This window comes from Mus caroli, unplaced genomic scaffold, assembly GCF_978045245.1.
Source record: "Mus caroli unplaced genomic scaffold, Mus_caroli_1 scaffold_16, whole genome shotgun sequence".
Taxonomy (NCBI): Eukaryota; Metazoa; Chordata; class Mammalia; order Rodentia; family Muridae; genus Mus; species Mus caroli.
Window position 1 is genome coordinate 50,089,190 of NW_028227271.1, and position 22,989 is coordinate 50,112,178.

Genomic DNA, 22,989 nt, shown 5'->3' on the forward strand with positions numbered 1-22,989 from the left:
TGAAGATTGGCTTGCTTGAGCTTGCTGGTCATTAGTGTGGTCAAAACTCTCTGAGATACAGGGACAGGGTCAGACTCTCTCTCAAGAGTATAAACCAAGGGCAGTAGAGGTCATCTAAAGGAGCCTGGCCTTTATATATGTGCATAGGCATGAACACCTGTCCACACATATATGCACACACAATTTAAAAAAATAACCACAAAGTTTTCTGCTCATATGGAAACATAATGGTTTTACTATGGAAAAGAAATACATTTACTGTTTTCCTAGCAACATACCTTAACATAAAAGTTTCGATTTAGAATGCATTTTGGATCGTATTGTGCTAGAATGTTGATTTAATGTTACTGTTTAAGTTGCTGACTTGTATGTGTTTGAATCATTGAAAAACATTGGTTTGGGATAAAAGTAGAGTTTCAAACAATCTCTGATATGGCCCAAGCACAATCCCGCCACTTTATATTATGTGTTTATATTAAGTCTCAGTATTGATGATTATAAAATCAGAATTTCCCATATTCCTGAAAAATGCTGAACACAGCCTGTGCCCTGCAGTATCAAGCATGTAGCCAAGTTTGAATTCTTAATGTAAAAGTTAAAAGTACATGACCTCATTCATTTGCAATTTTGCTGTTTTAAAATAAACAATAAAACTATGCACATGACAAAACTGTTCAGATAAATATTTACAATTTATTGTCAGCAAGTATTTTGTGCACAAAAGTTTCAAAGGAAAAGCTGTTGCAAGCAGGTGTTTAAGAAGACAGGACATCAAGTGAGGGATGGTGTTGCCATCCCACAGTCACATCTCTGACCCAAAATTGTTCCTGTCTGAAAGAATTACAGGGATGGAAATGGAGAATAGCCTGAGGAAAAGAAGGTGCAGCGTCAGGCTCAAAGTGGGATCCAGCTCAAGGGGAGGTCCCAAGGCCTGACACTATTACTGAGGCTGCAGAGCACTCACAAAAGGGATCTATCATGACTGCCCTCCGAAAGACCCAACAAGCAGCTGAAAGAGTCAGATGCAGATATTTGCACCCAACCAATGGACAGAAGCAGCTGATCCCTGTTGTTGAATTAAGGAAGGCTAAAAGAAGCTGAGGAGAAGGGTGATTCTGTAGTAGGACCAGCGGTCTGGACCCCCAAGACCTCTCAAACACTGCACCACCAAACAAGATAGCATACACCAGGTGATATGAGGCTCCCAACACACATACAATAGAGGACTGCCAGGTCTGTGTTCATTCAGAGATGATGCACTTAACCCTCAAGAGACTGGAGGCCCCAGGGAGTTTAGAGGTCAGGTGGGGTAGGGGGCTGGTGCACCCACGTGGAGACGTGGTGGGGTGGGTGGGAGGTATGGGATGTGGAGCAGTCGGAGGGTGGATGCAGGAGCTGGGATCAGAATATGGAGTGTAAAAAATAAATTAAAAATAAAATAAAATGTAAAATAAAGAAACCAGGTTCCAGGCAATATCTAGGGAAGAATGATAGCATCAGCTTCTTGAGGCTCTGGGAAAGGGTTCAGTATAAATGTCCTCTGTCTTAGCCCCTGGACAGAGGGCTCAGGAGATTTTTCCCAAGTATGTCATAAATTAGGTGGCTATTTCCTCCCATTTAGCAGCACGTGTCACTTATACCCTGGCACTGAAGTGAGCTACTCAAAAAATGGAAAGTCAATGATTCATTTACCCCTGCTTTCCCAGGGCATATGCCCAAATTAAAAGAAAAAAATGTAACAAACAACAAATAGAAGAAAAACAGACAAAAAAATAAAAATCACAAAATGTTTACAAAATATGTTTATAAGCCAAGGATTTGAGAGTCAAATTGTACTGAGTTGCATATTCCATCACTTCCACATACTACGTGCAACACTGAGGTTAATTTTTACTCCTCTTTTGGGACTCAATGACATCGCCCACAGAAGGAGATCCTAATTCATTAGATTGACATAATTTCAGTAGCTACTGTCTATTACTGTTACTTTGCTCTAGGAAGGTCTGTGAAAGATGTACTTATGGTACTCCAGTCAGTCTTCAGACCTTGATGAAATGAGCATGGTAGGCCTCTATTTTATATTGAGGTGAGCAACACAGAGGGACAAAATATATAACAAATGCCATGTGTGCCAAGAGTGATGTAGCTATGATGGCAGCGCAGCTTCATAGTGATCTCTCTCTCTCTCCCTCTCCCTCTCTCTCTCTCTCTAAAAATTGATTTTTTTGTAAAGATAGAGTGGGAACACAGCTCTCAAGCACCACAAGAAATTATGCAGTCAGATTTTCTTCATTTGGAGAAATCTCAGGGGTTAGCAGAGTGCAATGGGTAAGACACTGGAAAACCACCTTCATGATCATGGTATGTTTTCTGCCTTGTGTGTGTATGTGTGTGTGTAAATATACTATCTGAACATTCCATGTTCAAACAAATATATCTTAAGTATATCCATCCTCTGTTTTCTGCATCCAACCCTTCCCAATAATTGGCCTCCCAACTTCATATCACCCTTTTAATAATAACCCAGAGTCCAGTTATTATTATCAATATCCACATGAGTATAGGGCCGTTTACTTGACTTGGACAAATTTCCATCTGCCACAGGTCCAAAGAAAACTACTCTGCCTGCTCCCATAACCATCAACTACCATTAGCACTGAAGCTGTGTTGGGCTTTGGGAGCCCCTCCTTGACACACATTAGACTTCTTAGCTGACTTGGTCTTGTGCAGTTCTCAGTCATGTCATATACAGAAGGTGGCGTTTCTCAGAACTTTTGTCTTCTTTTCCGACATACCTTCCCTTCCTCTGTGTTCCTGAGCTTAGAGTGCAGGGATGATGGTAATGTCCATTTATGGCTGAGCTCTCGGTAATTTATTTTCAGAATTTTGAACAGTTTTAAATATCTACATTAACATCTACCCAAAGTACAGAGGGGCCTTCCCAATCAAGACTGAGATCCTATTCAAATACAAATATAAGCACAAATGTTTAGAAGGCAGGGAGTTTGATGACATGGGTATTTAGTAAAATAGTAGGGTCAGGTGTTTTTGACAAGGTTTACAATATGTACATGAATTCTTTCCTGTCAATCAGTTCTCAGATACAATCAGAAAGAAATTTGTTATTTTTTAACAGTTGTGCTACTATTGCAAAGTTAGACACATCTTTTCGGACAGGTCAGTATTGTAGCATTCAAAATCCCATACTGGGTGAAACCATTAATGATATCCTCCTCCAGCTACCTGTATAGCCCGAAACATATGAAACCTAGACTTTAGAGGAGTCTTTTCTAGTCAGTTCTGGGTTGATTCCTCTGCCCTAGAACCAAAGTGTATTAATTTGAAGCAATAGGATCTTATCATCAAGTTGTGCTAGACAACCAAGGACAGTGGCAATAATCATATTGTTTTGTGTGGTTTTGAAGCCACCTTAATGAAAAACTTTTAGGGATATGAACTGTATTGGGTGCTGAGACTTTTAGTTAATAACTCATATCTTCTGGGAACAGCATTGACCACAATGTAGAGCACCTCTGTTCAAACGTCTTTGTTTGTAAAATTAGCTTACAAACTACCAGGTTTTCATAAGACATCTACATTCATCCTCAATTTTGGTTAAGTTCTCCTCACTCCCTCCTTTACCTCACCCCCTTCCTCCCAACCCATTTATAGATTTAATTCCCAGTACTTGCTCCCACTATTCTTTTATGAAACATTCATTCTATACACACACACACATATATATAAACACACATATATATACACACACACATATATATAAATACACACATATAAATATAAATTATATATATATATATATATATATATATATATATATATATATATATATATATGTATATTTGTTTTTTTGAGGCAGGGTTTCTCTGTGTAGCCCTGGCTGTCCTGGAACTCACTCTGTAGACCAGGCTGGCCTCAAACTCAGAAATCTGCCTGCCTCTGTCTCCTAAGTGCTGGGATTAAAGACATGCGCCACCACTGCCTGGCTTATATATATTTTTATTTGGGATAAAAAGTCATAGATCTCCATAAACTTTTCACCCATGCTTCATTCTTACTAATTCTGCAGTATCTTACCAGTCTGCTGAACACCAACTTCATTGCAAAGGATATATGGGAGATTCCAGAGATATCTTTATGATGCTCAAATTATTATAATATTATCTGATTAATAATGAAGAAAAATAAAAGAACAGAGAATTATTTTTGCTGAAATGTGAATACATAAGGTGTCTCAGTTTATGAGGATGATGTCTTGAAGTACAATGAACAGCCCTTTATTTTGATTATAATTCACTGAAAGAAATTCTCCAAAGAGAGAGTGGAATTGGTCTCATGCCTGGGCTTTTCAGATGTCCTTTCAAACGATGACTTCTAACTTGTTGATTCTTTTCCTGTTACTTCTGCGCCACTGTACCTGTCCCTAACAGATTCCCGGGTAACTCATGTGCAGCTGATGTGATTTCCCAGTACTTGAATCTGCTCTGATGTGGCTCCTTTCATGGCTTCTTTCATATGGCACATGTGGCTCGTGAGTCGGCTCAAGGTCAGTGGTATCATCTTGCACCCATTTGTTCTCACTTCAAAATGAAGATTTTATTTAGATGAAAAATTGTGTTCCAGGAACAAATTATTTCACTTGAAAGCTTTGTCTCCTAATGTGACAATTGAAGGCTTTGTGGAGGAAAATAATCTGTATTCTTGTATTAACACTAACATTAACTTTGTCCTTACATGTACAGTGACAAATGAGAAATTCAGATCTATCACATTGTTTTGAATATTAAAGTGAAATCTATTTAAGGGAAGCTGGTGGTTTTACAAAAATCATTTTTTTTGAATTACATCAGCTCTTTCTGAGTATTCATTCACCTAATATAGGAAGGAAAATGTTACTCTTTTTTTCTCTTCAGCTCATTTCCTTTTGCTAGAGGCACATTTTACATCGAATTTAAATGTATATATGTATCTTTAGAAATATGTATATTTTATTTTTACTGGACACTATAAGGAAAATATTATTTTATTGAACGAATAAATATATAACTTGTTTTGAATGACCACAAGTCATCAGTGTAAATATAACACATTTGTTGATTAGATTTGTTTCTTTGTCTTTGTTCATATAGCATTACATTTCTTATTTTAAATCAGAGAAAAACAGAGACAGAGACAGAGAGAGACAGAGAGACACAGAGACAGTGAGAGACAGACAGACAGAGAGACAGAGAACTTACAACAGTATAGCCTTAGTCCATCTATCTATCTATCTATCTATCTATCTATCTATCTATCTATCTATCTATCTATCTATCTATCTATCTAAAACCTACTTCACTGGCCTTTCTCCATATACCACACACTTATATCACATTGATGTAACCTGGGAATTTATACCTATGATTTTGACTTTTTAAAATTCTCTCTTTGTCTTTAGCACTATGAAGCTTGAATATGCTGTGCCCAAATGTTTGTATGGTATGTATTCATGTGTTTGTTTGTGTGTGTATGTCTGTTTGTATGTCTGTGTGTATACACATATTTGTATGTTCATTCTTTTTGGTTGTGTATATACTATACACATATCTATCATACCATATCTATCTCTATCTCTATCTATCTATATATGACTCTCTTTATGGACTATATATATGGACTATAGATAGATAGATAGACAGACAGACAGACAGACAGACAGACAGACAGATAGATAGATAGATAGATAGATGGACTATATATATGTGGACTATATATATAGACTATATATATGTATATATGGACTATATATGGACTATATATATATGGACTATATATGAACTATATATGTATGTATGTATGTGTGTGTATATATACATATATATATATATATATATATATATATATATATATATATATATAGCTATGTGCTTTCATTGCCAATCTGTTCCACATTTTTCATGAGCACTTTTAACACATTAATTAGAGTTAGTTCATTCTTTTCTGACTGCTGATTAAATATCTGCTTTACATTTTGTCTGGTTCTAATAATTGCTTTGCCTCTTCAAACTTGTCCCTGTTCTCTCTCCCTACATCCTTTGACATGTCTTGTGGTATACTGTAGTAGACAATAGGAATGGAGGCCTTTCATGTGAAGGTTAATGCTAATCTGGATAGAAGTAAATTCTATTCAATGCTTGTTGCAGCTGTAGATATGAGATATTTCAGATTTATTGCTACCATTCTTCCTGCTATCATTGGGCTTTCCTCTGTGCTCCTTGTTCCTTGGCAGAGAGTAGTGCCATGTAGCTCTTTGGTCAGTAATTTTCTGAGACATTTGTTAGCATAGTGATAAATGTAGAGAAGAAGGAACTGTTTGCAATCCTCTCCTTAGGTCTTATGCATGTGTATCTCTGGACAGTGAGCTTCACCCATGAATCTAAATGTTGCTGTAGGCTTTTGCTCCTATTTCTTAATCCTTTCTCCTGCTCACCACATTGACTCCTTTTGGTGAGAGATGTACAATGGAGATTATATATCAGGAAAGAATTCTCATTTGGAATTGGGATTCATAATTGCTCTTTAGCAAAGACCTTTCACTAAAAACCACAACTCTATTATGGAGAAGACTTGTCCTTAATTCTCAATGGTTATTGCTCTTGCCTCTTGTTTTTTTCTCAGATCTTCATTATAAGACCCTGTCTTTGAAAAGCACAAAAGTATAGAGAGAAATATGCAAGAACTCAACTCCCAATAAGTTCTTACTATTGTGCAACTTTTTCCTCCAAAGTAAAATATTCTCTCCTGGAGGGAGATTTAGTCAAAACACACAAAAACAAAACAAAAACAAAACCAAACAAAACCAACTAACCAAACAAAAAACTATGCAAGGCTCATAAAGTGAGATGTTTTTCTTTATGCAAGGAATTATAAAACTCCGTTCAAAACTATGTGTGAGTGAGGTTTTCAGAAATAGTTGCATGTGCAGTTCTGTGGGTATCGCTGTGATGGGATATAATACTTAGCTTCTATTCTTCTAAACACATAAATCTCAGCAACCTCTGTACAATGTCAAGAACCACAAGGCCTCTCCACAAGGATGTATAAGCAAGTGAGCTAGCTGGGGAAGATGAGATGCTTCACCAGCTAAGCTGCTAGCCAGCTGTGCAGGGAGATGCAGGCTTACAACTTTCTTGTGTCATCCACCCATGCCAAGGCAGCCTTTTCAGTAAGTAATATGGCTGCCTTTGAATCACCCAGGCTCCCCCACGTGAGGCATCCAACCACCCATACTCATTCTCTAAGCTAAGTACTTCTTGGTATTTCATTAGTAGCCTATCTTCTGTAAATACACGTCTGCTCATGGCTCTCCAGGGAGCACAATTTACTCTCATGTTAGTTTGGTCAGTGTCTAAGAGCTTATTCAAAGTCAAGATGTTAGTTGCTATCATGGGCAGTGTTCTATGGCGATGAAAAGGCATGATGACCATGGCAACTTTTATAAGAGAGAACATTTAATTGGGGGCTTGCTCACAGCTTCAAAGGACAAGTTCACTATCATCATGGTGGGGAGCATGGCAGCACACAGGCAGTCATGGTGCTAGGTAAGTAGCTGAGAGTTCTGCTTTTCTCCATAGGCAACAGGAAGAGAGGGACAGTAGATATCTTTTTAAGAATGATTTATTTTGATTTTAAGCTTTTGAAATCTCTAAGCCCACCACTAATGACACACTTCTTTCCATAAGCCCTAGTACCGCCTAATCCTCCTCAAGGGGTGCCACTCCCTGATGACAAAGTACTCACATATATGCCCCTATGAGGACCATTCTTATTCAACTCATCACACTTTTAAGTATTTCTACCAGTCTTTGGTTCCCATATCTTCTTACTCTAGGAAATAAAGCCAAGTACGGTATCCACTGATATCCTTTTCTCTCCAGACTTTAGAATAGTAGGTTTCTATGACACCCTAGTTGTTCTTGGGTGGATCTCAAAGTATTGTCAGTTTTTATTTTGTCCAGAGTTCTCTTCTTATAAGGACAAGAACAACTTCCACAAGTGTAGGTGCTAAAAACAGCACAGAATTTCTTCCAATTTGCTTGTCATTTTGTGAGGAACTATTTTTAAGATTAAAAAAGAAATGAGGATGAAGTAAAAATTTAATAAGCTCTTCAGATACAGCTTGGGTATCACAAATGCTCTATTTATAGAATGTTTGCATCTCTCTTACTCTTGTCATGGGCATGGTAGTTGATATGACTATAAAATCCAAGGCTTGTATTTCTTTTTATTCATTGCCACTTACAGATAAAGCCTAGATACCTTTTTAAAATGATTTAATTTTATGATGTATGTCTATGTGTCTGCCTTTGTGTAGGTATGTGCACATTAGTGTGGGTACCCATAGAGAATAGAACGGTTGAGTTCTCCTCCAGCTGGAGTTAGAGGCTATAAGCTACACAACACAAATGTGTTTAGTTCTTGAATGAGTAGTATGTGTTCTTGACCACTGATCAAACTTTCTAACCACTATTTACCTTCTTCTACACAGTTATTTACAGAAATGAGTATTCTATCTACCTTTCATGTTTACTTGTGAGTTACCACTTTTATCAAGAAGTTTTAAGGTATTTTTCTTTATGCATGGAATTATAAAATTCCATGAAAAACCAAGTGCAAGTTTTGTTTTCATTTTCCAGAAGTAGTTGAATGCGCAGATCTGTGGGTGTCTCAGTGATGATATACAATACTTATCTTCCATTCTTTTAAATTAAGGGGCACTGAAACCCCTTAATTTATGTATGTTGTACTGAGTTCAGTTGACAGCACCATAAAAACCAAGCAAACAATGACATAACACAAAACTACTTTTAAAATATATAGTTCAGTAGTACTTAGTACATTCTTTACATTCGGTTACTGGATCCTCTATATATTTCCAAAACATGTTCAGTACTCTGAAAGATAACCCCATGTTAGTCTATGTTCTGTTGATGATATTTTACCAACACTTTGGACTATGTGATTCCTTTTTTAAAAATATTTTCTTTATATACATTTCAAATGCTATCCCGAAAGTTTCCTATACCCTCCCTCCTCCCTGCTCCCCTACCAACCCACTCCCACTTCTTGGCCTTGGCATTCCCCTGTACTGGGGCATATAAAGTTTGCAGTACCAAGGGGCCTCTCTTCTCAATGATGGCCTATGTGATTCTTAAAGGGACACATTATTTTTCCCAAGTTCTGGAAATGAGGCAGTCTAACATCTTGAAGATGGCAGCATTGGTGAGGGCTCTTGTCCAGAAGGCAAAATAGCAGCACAGTATGAGAGAAGGTGAGACCAAGTTGAAGTCACTTATCTAACAAGGCTGTCCTTCTGATAAATAACTCACACCCACAGTAATAACACTAGTTCTTTCATAGGGCAAAGATTTTATGACCTAAGCACTTGTTGTTACTCCCCACTTTCCAATGCAGCTTCAGGAAAGTTTCTTTTTTAACAGAAAAACTTAAATCTATCAAGCCTTTTGTTCCCACTCCTCTCATACAGCAGTCCCTGAAAAGGAATAATTTTTGCCGATGTGGACTTATTCATATTACATATTTTGTATAAAGGGCATCATAAAACATGTGGCTTTGGGGTGTGGCTTACTTCAGATAGATTGCTATGGTTCACTCCTCACTGTCACACGAGATAATCAGTGCTCCATCATTTCTTGTGACACTCCTAAGCTTTGTCTCATCTCAGGTCTTTTTCATTTATCGTTTTGATATTTGAACAACACTTTCAGGTCTATTACCTATTTTTCTCCTCAGCTCTAGAAGTTATTCCTTTAGTCATTTAAAATATATTTTTCTGATACATTCTCTTTGAGTTCTTCTGAAAGTATAATTAGCTTATTTATAACTGACATATAAATATTTCTTTTACATCTTCAATTATGTTGTTTGCATTCACTGAGCATAAAAATGCACTAGCTCAGGTTCCAACTCGTCAAAGACTTAACTTTTTTGTGTTTATCTTTTTGCTCACACCATCAACTGAATTATTTTTTAATCTCTAGAAGCACATCATGACTTTTGAATCTACCTACCCATTTATTTTCTTATAGATTTAACCTCTCTCCATGTCCTACTAGCCATGCACTTCTTTTAAAGTTAGACCAGCACTCAGATCCTTCTGTGTCTCCTCAAATGATGAATTAGAATCCTAAGAAGATATAAGTAAAAACTGTCCCCCCTAAATTGGGAATATTTCGAGTTTTATATTTCATATCTTTTCAAATTTGAGTGTGAAATGTAGAACATCCTCTGAATTGAGTAAATGAAATAGTCCTGTATTATTTTAGGGGCTTCAGCACTATAGCAACTTAGTGCATTCCCCTTACTATAAATTATTTGAGGAAAAGCAGATGTTACAATTGTGTCGATTGGTCTTCTTCCAGGACCCCCTAACAGAGAGAGCAGGAACTGTCTTTGACTCTGTTGCCTGTGTTGGGACCTTTCCTCCTACTGGGTTGCCTCATCTAGCCTTAATAGGAGAGGAGGTATCTAGATTTACTGTAACTTGCTATATCATGGCTAGTTGATATCTACGGGAGGCCTGCCTTTTTCTGAAGAGAAACAGGAGGAGTAGATTGGGGAGTAGGGAGAGAGGGGTGTGTGTTGGGGGAAGAGGAGAAACTGCAGTAAGTGTAAAACAAACAAACAAATGAACAAACAAACAAACAAACAAACAAACAAGTATTTTGTGATCCTCCATAACTATGTGTATCCTAGAAACTGAAGTTAAAATTGTATTGAAGTATGAATTAGAATGCCAGAGCACTGAATTTTATTCTCTATTCAGCTCCTCGCTAAGATGAATTTAGCATGAGACAACTCTATACTGAAATCAGTAAGGCACAAGGCACAGATTACAGGTTTTTAGGTCCCCTCTTCTCTTAAAATTTATATCATGATCAGAACTTTTTTTTTTTTTTGACCCAGAAGTATTTGCAGGACCATAAGAGGGCAGCATTCAATTTACAGGACTGCCGGCATCATTTCCCATAGATCTCCAGTGCACTGAAGTTGCAGGATTCTGAGACTGACACAGCACTAGCTAGCATTAGCAACTTGAGGCCCATGCCAAGAAAAGTAATTTGTCGGTTTTAAGTAAAAGAATATAAATGTATCCTGACTGCACTAAAAAAAAGTCACTTTACTATTTGTATAGCTGTCAAGCTTGCATTCATTGGAAACAAGAAACTCTTGTTAATCCCATCTATACCATGACAGTGAAAACAAACTTGTCAACCCAACTAAGGAAAAACACCCAAGAGGACGGGCTGAAATGTAGATTTGAAAATGACATTTTAAAATGCAATATATATAAACTGTGAAGTGTAGGCTAACAACCAAATGTTCAACAACACATGTTTTCTACATTAGGACTACATTTTGATATCCATAGGTTAGTCTGGAAAATAAAACAAGAAAGAAAATTCTAATAAGACAATAGATAACTTGGATTCTATGTAGTAGCCAGTACATTTTGAAGGCAAATGAAGTGTTAGACATTGTATTTAGGACAGCTGAAGTCAATGAGTTATATGTATTTTTAAAGCATAGAAGATAATTAAAGATGGGTTCTTTTACAGTGGTAGAATCTAAATTTTTGAATCCGTGTTTCCATTGTCAGCTTCCTTATCAGCTCCATAAGCCTGTCCTCTGACAGTGACAGCAAGTCATAGAAACTTGACAGGCTCTAGATCATAATATGACATTTATAATTTGCTGGATTGACCTTCTTTTTCTTCCCCCTTCTTTTTGCAAACATTGGACATGGTCCTCCTTCCTCTGCCTGTGGGTTAGAAAGTTCTCCTTTTTCTTGTCTTGCTGCTCTCCTCTTCCTTCTTCATATAACGTCCAAATGTCTAATTGCTCTCTCAGGAAATTACCTTCACTCTACCTAATCAGAGGAAAGGTATTTATAATAGTTCAAAAATGAAAGACTAAGCCATTGGGAAATTTGGAAAACTTTACTGGTGATAGACTGTTGCCAACTTTTATAAGACAATCTGTCACCATTTTATCCTTAATACAGGAATCTGAACCAATTCTCTGGGATTGCCTCAAATCACTGGATTTATTAAATTCATGACTATCTGTTCTCTTACAGCAATGGCATACATGACATAGTGAGCCATGCACCACTCTTCAGAAAGAACATTGACAGTGGAAATAAGCCAACTTCATACACTGAGAGATGACACAGCAGAAATCAGGACCTGAAGAAATATACAAGTGCTGTGTAAGTTTGTACCTTACTCTAAAGCTAGAGGAGAGCTCTGACTAAAATGGGGGGAAAAAGCCATTTGATTACAAACAGTTTTCTAATTATACACTGACTCTGTTTTAATCTTTAAAATCTCCTCTGATGTAGTGTTAAGATGTTAATAAAGAGTAAATTGCTTTCATCCTGACCTTTTGTTTTATTGTTTTTTTCTCAGCTTTTATTACAGAAACATTATTGCTGTGGAAATGTTAACTTCCTGCTTGTGTTTCTGGAACCCTGAAGGGTATAGAAGTTGGCCAGTTTAGGCTCTATTAAGGAGCTTTGGAAGGAAAAAAAAAGCATTCAGCACTTTTGTTTTATGTTTTATGTTCGACAGAGGAAAGTCTGTTCATGATAAGTGAACTTGGAGATCAATGCTCAGAAACAAACTAAAAACTTTAGGCTCACTTCTGTTAATTTTGAGAACCTGCAATGGCTGCAATTAAATAAACATGAACTAGCCAATTCAAGGAACAAACCAGAGAGGGAGTGGGTGGGGGGAGGTGCTGAGGAAAGGAGATGACTGAAAACAAAGTTTAACATCACATGTGAATGAAATGTCCTAATTAAACCCGGTTTGATAAGCTAACTTAAAAATTAACATCCTCAAAGCACCAAATCTGCTTCACAATGAGATAGACAGCCAATATGAACTTGACCCAACCCAGTCGCCAAATGTTATGTTAATGCCACATTCTAATACTAGGCAGTAGGGATGTAGACCATCAGCTATTTTGCTGGCTGAATGTCCTTGTAACTGTCAGTTCTTGGAGAAAAGGTAACAGGGCAGAGGTGGGGGTCTTAGTCTTTAGGGTTTCTAATTTTGATTCTAAAAGTTTGCCTAATTTACTCTGATACAACCTTTTACACCTGAATTTTATATTATTCATTCCAAGAAAGGAGTGAGAATGGGCATTTCTCATGACAAACCCTCCATGCCCAATAGCTAGTCACATAAAAACCTGGTCCTACAAGACATTTCTTACCCAGAAGGGTTCCTGTCTAAAAGAACTGCAGGGACAAAAATGGAGATGAGACTGAGGGCAAGGCGGTCCAATGACCGACCAAACTCGGCATCTACCTCAGGGGAGACACCAAGACCTGACATGGTTACTGATGCTATGATGTGCTTCCAGACAGGAGCCTTAGCATAGCTGTCCTCTGAGAGGCCCAACTGGCCACTGACTGAGACAGATGCAGATATATACACCCAACCATTGGACTGAAGTCAGGGCCCCTTATGGTTGAGTTAGGGGAAGGATGGAAGAAGCAGAAGGGGAGGATGACCCCATAGAAAGACCAGCAGTCTCTGCTGACTTGGACTCCTGGAAGCTTCCATAAAACTCTGTCACCAATCAGACAGCCTACAAGAATTGGTCCAAGGCTCCAGACACACATATAGCAGAGGACTGCCTGGTCTGGCCTCAGTGAGAGAAGATGTGCCTAATCTTCCAGATACTTGAGGTCCCAGGAAGGGGGTAGGCATGGTGGTGAGGAACATTCTCTTAGAGACAGGCAGGGGGAGGAATGGAATGAGGTACTGTGGGCAATGGATTGTAAATTTAAAAAAAATATTGACAGCATATAAACTGAAAGTTTAGGAAAATTTCCTGTTTATCTTGACCATGAAAAGGAAACAGGCTTGACCTATAATTTTAATGGTGATCTACTTTCTAGCATTGGTAACCAGAAAGTGATTTTGTATGTTCATGTAAATGTGGAACATTGTTACAATTGTAACTTCTTCTATCATTGTTTATAAAGTGCTCATTAAAATATACCAACAAAACAAAAGAAAAAGCAAGGCATTGGCTGATAGAGGCAGGGAAGGGAACTGAATGTCTTCAGAGGAATTTCTATCTAAGCTAAGGCGAGTTCTGCCTGTCTGTAAGGATCAGAACACAGTCCTGGTTCCTCTTGTCCACATGACTATATGTTGCAGGAAATACTTTTAAAAGTGGTAATCTCCCATGTTAAACACAGCTACTCTCTGCCTCAGCAGGCTGGCAGGCAATGGAGGGCAATGGCTGGCATGATCCTATCTTGTGGAGATTCTCTGACTCAGAGCTCCAAAATCTCTCACACAGCTTGCTAAATTCCCACTGGTGGGTCGTTACCACACCAGCCCCATGCTTCAAAACTCCCACAGCCTTTTGTGGTGCACATCAGGCAAACCCACTCTTTGCCTCCATACCTTTCTGGAATCCAGTCAAGCTGCCACTTGAAGGAAAACACCACACAAACTTAGTCAGAAAAAATGGTAACTCAATTGCTGGGTACAACAACTAGAATCCTAATCTCGTAAACCATATTAAATCTAAATCCTCTGGTGGCAAATCCTGGCAGATCCATCATTGAAACCGGGAGACACTAGTAGCTATATATTTTCCTTTAACTATCTTCATCCAAAAAAACCCAATATATCTCCTGCTTCCTCCCTTCCCTGTCCAACCTGGAAACCCCTCCTACTTGCCCAGTGATTGGTCCCTTTATTCACTGGGAAAGGTTCACAGGAGTTGCCTGAGTATGTGACTCATTCCATACAACCCCCTCGTGGGAAAGCAGAATTAACATCAAAATACGAACACCAGGGCCAACCACAAGAACTATAGGATAAGAAAGAAACCCACAGCATCCATGTGTTTGTCCTATCCAATTTCCCCTTTATATTATCAACTAGGTCACTGTGTGTTTCATGAATGAAATGGGAAGTCTTAACTCCATGAAGCCTTCCTTTTTAGTGCTAACAATGGATGGTTAAATATGGTATAGGATGTTTTCCATGGTTAAAAAAAGAACACAAACAATACCAGCTGAGAAGGGTTAGACAGCCTCCAGAGAGCAATGAGGAAGCTGGTATTTCACATTGCATGGTCCAGAAAAGCTCCTCTGAAAGGTGACATGAGCGTAAAGCCTGAATTCAGTGAAAAGTCGATGAGGATCTATCTGGAGCAAACAGGGATCTGAGCAGAGTGAACTGCAAAGAATCCTTGAAGTGGGGCAGGTGCTGCTGTGTGATTTAGGGAGAGGAAGCCAGTCCCAACATTTAACTCAGAGTAACTATTGGAAGGAAGGTGTCAAATGAGATGGGGTGAAAGGAAGCAGAAAGGGAGGCCGAGTCTATTATGATTTGAATAGAAAACAGCTGGGAAGTTTAGAACAGTGGTGTGACAGCACTGTCTCAGGTTTAAAAGGATATCTCTACCCACTCCATACAAATGAGCTGGAATACATAGTAGACAGTGTTTCAAATGGCTCACAATAATTTCTGTCTCCGGGCATTGCTCTCATTTATCCCCTGAATGTAAGTATGAGCACACTGTGACTTGCGTTTTTAGTCAAGAGAATTCAGTGAAGAGGATGGGGTATTACTTCTGTGATTAGGGGGCAAGACTATTTTTGTTATTGTTATTCTTGTTATTCTTGTCTTGACTTTGAAACAGCAGGAAACTACAGTGAAGACAGTCATACAGAAAAGAACTGAGGGCAACTGGGAGCTAGCAACCAACCAGGAATGAAGCTCTCAGGACAACTATTTTTGAGGACGTGAAATTTTTTTTTACAATAATTATGTGGACTTCAGAATGAATCTTTTGCATTCCTGACTTCAGATGAGACTCTAGCCCTGGATCCTACCTTGATTTCAGTCTTCTAGTAAATCTTGAAGCAGAAAACTTCAGATAAACTTGCCCAGATTGGTGATCCATAGAAGCCACAGTAGAATAAAAGTACACAGGCCACAATATGATAAAAACCACACCCTTTCAACAAAAAGGTGGTGCTTTGTTATTTGGGAATACACGATTAACATGGTAAGGACAGAAGATAGAAGAACTATTAGGCAGCTTACAGTGTAACTAAGGAGAGACTCATCAGTGACCTAAAGACAGCATACAAAAATAATTACATTGGAGAAAAATGGATTATAAGTTCAGACCTCATATTTTACAGATATATTAAATGTAAACTAAGCAAAAAAGAGAGGAGTGAACAATATTGGCAAATTTTATAGCTAAACTGTCTTGTTACTTTTTACTGACCTATGGAAGACAAGGAGAGATATAAGGGCTTTGTTTCTTGTTTTATTTTGTTTTGCTTTTAAGTAATTTGTTGGGAGGTAAGGCATGTCTTAGGGTTTCCATTACTGTGAAGAGACACCATGATGACCAGGGCAGTTTTTACAAAGGACAGCATTTACTTGGGGCTGGCTTACTCTTTTAGAGGTTCAGTCCATTATCATGAAGAGAAAGCATGCCTGCTTGCAGGCAGGCATGGCACTGGAGAAGCTGAGAGTTCTACATCTCTGTCTGAAGGCAAACTGGAGAAGTATGGCTTATCAGAAGCTCAAAGGAGGGTTGCCAAGACTACCTCTAAACTGACATACTTCCTGCAAACAAAGCTTCACCTCCTAATAATGCCATTTCATGGGCCAAGCGTATTCAAACCACCACAGGCTGCAGGTTGGAAACACATGTTCTGTCTTGGATGTGCCATGGTTGAAATGCTTAGAAGATACTATGGCTAGAACTCAGAGAGAAGTTGCAGGTTATGTATACAAGCTTGGCAATTATACAACCTATTTGCATATTTGTCTCTGAAATGGTAAGCTCAGGCACACTCAGTTCTAAAGAGCCAGGGAGAAAGTAAGACAGGAAGTGACTCTTTACTAGAATCCCTTAGGGCCAAAAGGAAAGTTAAGAGAGAAGTCACAGAGAGGTTCTCATATTCTTTGCTGAAGACCCCTGGTTCCTTCTAGTTTAGTCAGAAAAGAAAGTGAATGAGTGCAGTGTCAGGAATTTGGGTCTAACATAGATCCCTTTATTCAAGGAAAGTATACCTACCAATGGATACATAAAACGTATCATATCATGTCTGGTATCCTGTTACAACAGGGGAAAGTGAGAAGGAGACACATAAATGGTATTAGCAATAAATCCATTGTTTGCCTGACCATGATCATAGAGTGGCTCTGGGAAGCAGTAAAGTACCAATTAAGTCTAAGATGATAGAGGTAGGAAGCCTGGGGTTGGGTGATGGTATGGACCAGAGTTGTCAAAAGCTCCTGATGTAATATTAATTCATCAATTCCTCTTTTAACATGAGCATGATACTCTGGTGTTTGCTTATTGAAACTAGAACCAAGAGCTTCCCTGGGAGTGCTACATTTCTTCGGTAAAAGTCATGAGGGTGAGCTGAGTACAAACACGTAAAAGAACATTTCTGGGCAGTCATGGAATGTGTTTCTTGCCTTGTGAAGCAATACGGCATGATCATTAGCACATTAATGAGATGCCTGAAGTTTCCATTTTACTTTAAAGGAATGTGACATGATCCTCTACAGAAACTCAGAGGACTTCAATGTTTTCATTTACTTTCATGTGGGTTGAGGTGTCACCTCATCCATTAACATCCATCTGGAAAAATGCTTTCATGAGCACGTATTAACTCATTTAATTATAATAATGACTCATTAAAGCATTGCTTTTCTTTGTTTTGGTGCCTGCATAGGGTTGAACCAAAGGTTTTGTGCATGCTAGGCAAGTAGCCTCTTCATTGGGTATATTTTTAATAGACAAAGTTGAAAATAAGGTAAGCAAACTACAATCAAACCATTGGCAAGCCTTCAAGCTGAAATTTCTGACCCAGGTGAAGTGACTCCAATATTACCCGCTGTGTAATATTCTATTACTTCACTTGAGTTGTTTTTTTGAGGAGGCCACACTTCTCCAAACACTAATCCAACTTCCTTTTCCTCAAAGAAATCTGAAAACATCTATGGGTGGTCTTAGATCAAATGTTTCTAATGAAAGTCAAAATGAGAATAATAGTGGCCATTTTTAGCCTGGTTTGGAATTTGGCCATGACAGAGTGATGCTCCAAGAAAACAGCAAAATTCATGAGCTGTAACTTCACTTGTGACAAACACCATCTTGTGTTCGTTGAGCAAACAGCTTATTCTCTGTGAGTTTCTGGTTCTTTTATCTATAAAACAGATGCAATTATAACACTTAAAAAGTGTGGGAGAATTAAAAATATTTATCTGTATAGAAGGTGTACCATTCAGAGTTATAGCACTTTCTGATGAAATCAACAAAGAGCCTTACTCATATCTCCTTTTGAAGGAAAAGGAACAGATGTGGAGAATATACTATGTTCCAAACCCAGCTTGTATGCTCAATATATTTCACTTCATTTAATCATCTTCTGAAAGTTACCAAAAACAAAACAAAACAAAACAAAAACAAAAAAAGAGAGAAAAAGACATTGAGCTTGACATTTATAGGTAATAAAATAGAGACTTGAAGAGATCAAACTTTTCTTTCAGGATCACATGTTTTGCTTGCTGACGGCCAACATTGTCATTGAAGTGCTGTGATTTCTATCAGTCTACCAGGGTTTTAAACCAAGAATATAGAGACTTGATACTTGTTATTATCTGTTTACTGGCATGGAGAAAGAGCTCACTTCTACTAACTTAGAATTCTTCATTTTCTTTCTCAATGAAATGCTGAAGAAAAGGAAACTGAATCCCCAGAGATTAGTTCTAGCTAATACTTGATGGCCCCTATTAAATTCAGTAATGAAAAATATTCCACTTTGATTGTCAAAAGATTTATGGAAGTAGACAGATCCACAAAGGATAGGGTTTAAGGAACCACACTACCAAAGCTCAGGACTTACCCAGCTAGGACTCTCGAGTTCTCACTGAGAGTCCTCAAACATTGTTTGGTTTCAGAAAAGAGAGACAGTGAATAAGCCCAACTTTGCAACCCAAGTTCTCTGAGCATATTTTGCTACTACTAGGATTTGGCTAATTTGGTGATACTATGATGTGGTGGAGCCTTGAGGGTATCTGAGTCTAGAGTTGTCAAGGATTGTGTTCAGAACTTTTCAGTTTAGTTCCACATGATCTGTACTCCCTGTACTCCTCCATGCAAAAGGCCTCACTTTTCTGCTATACTCTTTCTGCCTTTACTGGAGGAACATGTGATAATTTGAGCAGGGTAGTGGCTATTGAATTAAATCAAAATCCATCTTCTGGCACCCTCAAACCAATACCATGGCTAATACTAACATATCCAACAAATTTACCTTTCTTATTAACTAATAATCATAGAAATTATTACAGAATTTGCTTTCATAATAAAACTATTTTCTCTATAATAACTCTTAGCAGCTCACCCACTAGAGGCTTATAATTCACTTGCTTGCTTATATTCTACTTTCAACATAAACAAATTAACTATTTCTCAAATCCTGACAGGTAAATGTGCACTTAGCTTGTTGAGAGGACTGCTAGTAATAGAAAATATGGAGCCTGAATCAACTATCTTCTGTAACTAAGAATGACTACCCGTGGCTTAAAACACCACCCCAGACACAAAAGGTTTGACCCACATCACACCTGCAAATGTTCTGGGGCAATGGTAGCTTAGATCTTGTGAGAGTCTGTGACTTACCAACCAATCACTGGCCTAACTTGAGGCCCAACCCATGAGAAGGAATCCATGTTTGACATTGTCTGACTGGCCAGGAATTGCAAGTTCGATAATCCAGAGATCTAGCATAGAATAAAAAAAGACTAACCAAAAAAATAATGAAATGATTTCTAATGATATTCTGCTGTACTCATAGATCCATGCCTAGCCCAATTGTCATCAGAGAGGCAACATCCAGGAACTGATACAAGCAGATACAGAGACCCACAGGCAAACATTAGGCAGAGCTTGGAGCTTATGGAAAGAAGGACTTATGGAAAGAAGGAAAGTAGGAGACAAAGGGGTTGGAGGACATTAGGAGAATAGGGCCTATAAAATCAACGAAGAAGGAGTCAGGGGCTCACAGAGACTGAAGGGGCAATCACAGTCTGCCTGGGTCCTGTATACATATATTGTGCTTCTTTTGCTTGTAGGTTTTGTTGACCTCCCAAACCAGTGGAAATGTGGATTATCTCTGACTTGTTCACCTGCTCTTAGAGCCTTTACATCCTACTGGGTTGTCTCATCCAGACTTGATATGAGGGTTGGTATCTAGTCTTATTGCATCTCTGTGTAGTTGATGACATTCTGAGACCTGCTCTTTTCCGAAAGAAAATTGAAGAGCAGCAGCTCTGGGGTTGAGGAGAGGCATATGTGCAAGAACTGAGAGGAGTGGAGGGAGGGGTGGCTACATTTGGGATGTATTGTATGATCAAGGGATGCATTATATGAGTGGATATATAAAACAACAACAACAACAACAACCAGCTTTCTGTTTGCTGCTGCAATAACAGCCACTAGTATGCTCAGGCACAGAAAAGGCTTATCTCTATTGTCTTCTGCTGTGGCTAAAAGAAGGTCTGGTTGGATTCAAATGAGACAAATGAAATCACCAATGCCAACTCCTGCCAGCAGATCAGGAAGCTGATCAAAAAATGGGATGATCATTCAGAATCTTGTGACTATGCATCCATTCCTGGGCTCGTTGCCCAAAACCCACCTGGGCTTGGCTGGAGGACAAGCATATTGTCATAGAGAAGCAGAAGGGTACTGGCATCAGAACATTGGCCTGGATGAGAGACAATCCTGCAGTGGCTTCTCAGGAGAAAGCATGAATCGAAGAAGATTGGCCACCATACGTATCACAGCCTGTACCCGAAGGTCAAACGAAATGTATTCTAAAGCAAGCAGATTCTCATGGAGCACAGCCACAAACTGAAGGCAGACAAGGCCTGAAAAGAAGCTACTGGCTGATCAGGCTGAGGCTTTTAGGTATCAGATCAAGTACAAAAGTGCCAGGGAGAGTACCTCTGGGCCAAGAATGAAGAAATCGAGACTCTGTCCAAGGAAGAGATCAAGAAATAAAGCTTCCCTCATGTCTGTACCTAGTGACCTGGCTGTGGCCTCATGTAGATCAGTCATTAAAGTAAAACAGGCTTTTTTTCTGTTAAAACAACAACAACAACCACAACAACTCGTACTACTAGTACTAAACTACTATAGAAAGGTTAAGATTTCAGTCCAAGCTCAAAGAAATATTTCAAATGGAAATGTGGAATCTGGTTTGATACATCATGGCTAACACCATGATGTGGGGAACATTTAAAGATGAGCCAGCCACTCCAAGCCTTTGTAGTCCTGTTCACTGTTACAACAAGCCTATGCATTCAAGAGACGAAAGAGAAGTGCCACGAATAAAACTCCAGATAAAGAAACCAGAGAAAATGCATTGTGGTTGGAGTTAAATAGTCCCAGTCATTAAAAAAAAAAAAATAGGCAAATTGCATCCAAAGAAGAACAGCAGTAAATAAAGTGATGTTCATCTGTAATGTTTTCCATTCTCTGGGCAAGCTTGCAGCTCTGTAAAAGGATTTGACAGGCTCAAAAGACTCTGAGGAAAATCAGTTTCAAAGATCAGTGTGCTGTGACAACCTACCGATTTTCAAATCTCCCTGCATGACTCTGCAGAAGCTATGCTGCATAGCTAAATGCTTTCACCTCTTCCATCAGACAGAGCCATTTGTTTTAGCTTATATGTGACACCCTTTGTATTATTAGAACAGTCAACAAACAACTTCGTTTTTTGTTTGGAGTTGTAGAAAAGCAAAAGGGAGATTTAAAAGATCTAAATGTTTACTTGTGAATGTAGTTGATTTTTTTTTAATGGATTAATTTAGTGTCCTCTTCTTTCTGGTTGTAAGTTTCCATGTGTAACCAACAAACAGTCAGTTGCTTATTAGGGTTTTCTGAACTTTTTTAACATCTCAAGTCATCTTTCAGTAGGTTGTTTTCCATTAAAACCTTACACACAATTTTTTCAGTCAACATCCATTTCTTGAGATGTGGTCATTTTCCATTTAACTCAGCTTTCTCCTTGATTTACTTTGAGATTATGTAACTGTTGCCAAATTAGACATGGTTTAAGAAATGCCACCATGACCTCTCATGATGTTGAATTAGTATTTCAGTTTTACCACCCAGGAGAAATATCAATACCTACTCATTCAAGTGACAAAATCAAATTTATTTTTTCATCTGACCATGTCACAGAAAAATAGCTGATTTCACCACTCATTGGCTTGACCTGATATTGTTTTTTTCTATTTCCATGATAATAATTTCAGAGCCACAAAATATCAACTGAGTTTCTATGGTTTAGAAAGCAGAGCTCTGTGTCAGGTTCTGAGCATGAGACCAATGAGAGATGGTTCTGGAAGCCCACCCATCAGTCACCATACATTACCTATTCTTCATACACATGCTTCCTCCTAGTGAACAGCTTCTGCCATCTAACAGAGACAGCAAACATCAAGAGAACTCTTAGCCAGCTTCATTTACACTTAGAGCATGGTACGAGGCCCAACTATTTTACCAGATAAAGGGAAATCTGGGATGAGAAATGGGGAAACAGAATAGTCAGAAGGAGAATGGTCCTTCTCTTTGGTGGAAAGAATTTTGAGAAAGATGTTTCCATTTTAGGTGTGTGTGTGTGTGTGTGTGTGTGTGTGTGTGTGTGTTTAGAATTGTATAAAAATGATATGTTGACTTTAAAATGTACTTTTTTAACAGCTAGGTTAAACTCCATTCTGTATACATGTCATAGACAGGGACTTGGATGGGAGAATAAAAGGGAAAGAAGGAGGCTGGGCGAGACATAGGACAAGGAACAAGAACAACACATTTCATTTGGGAAATGCC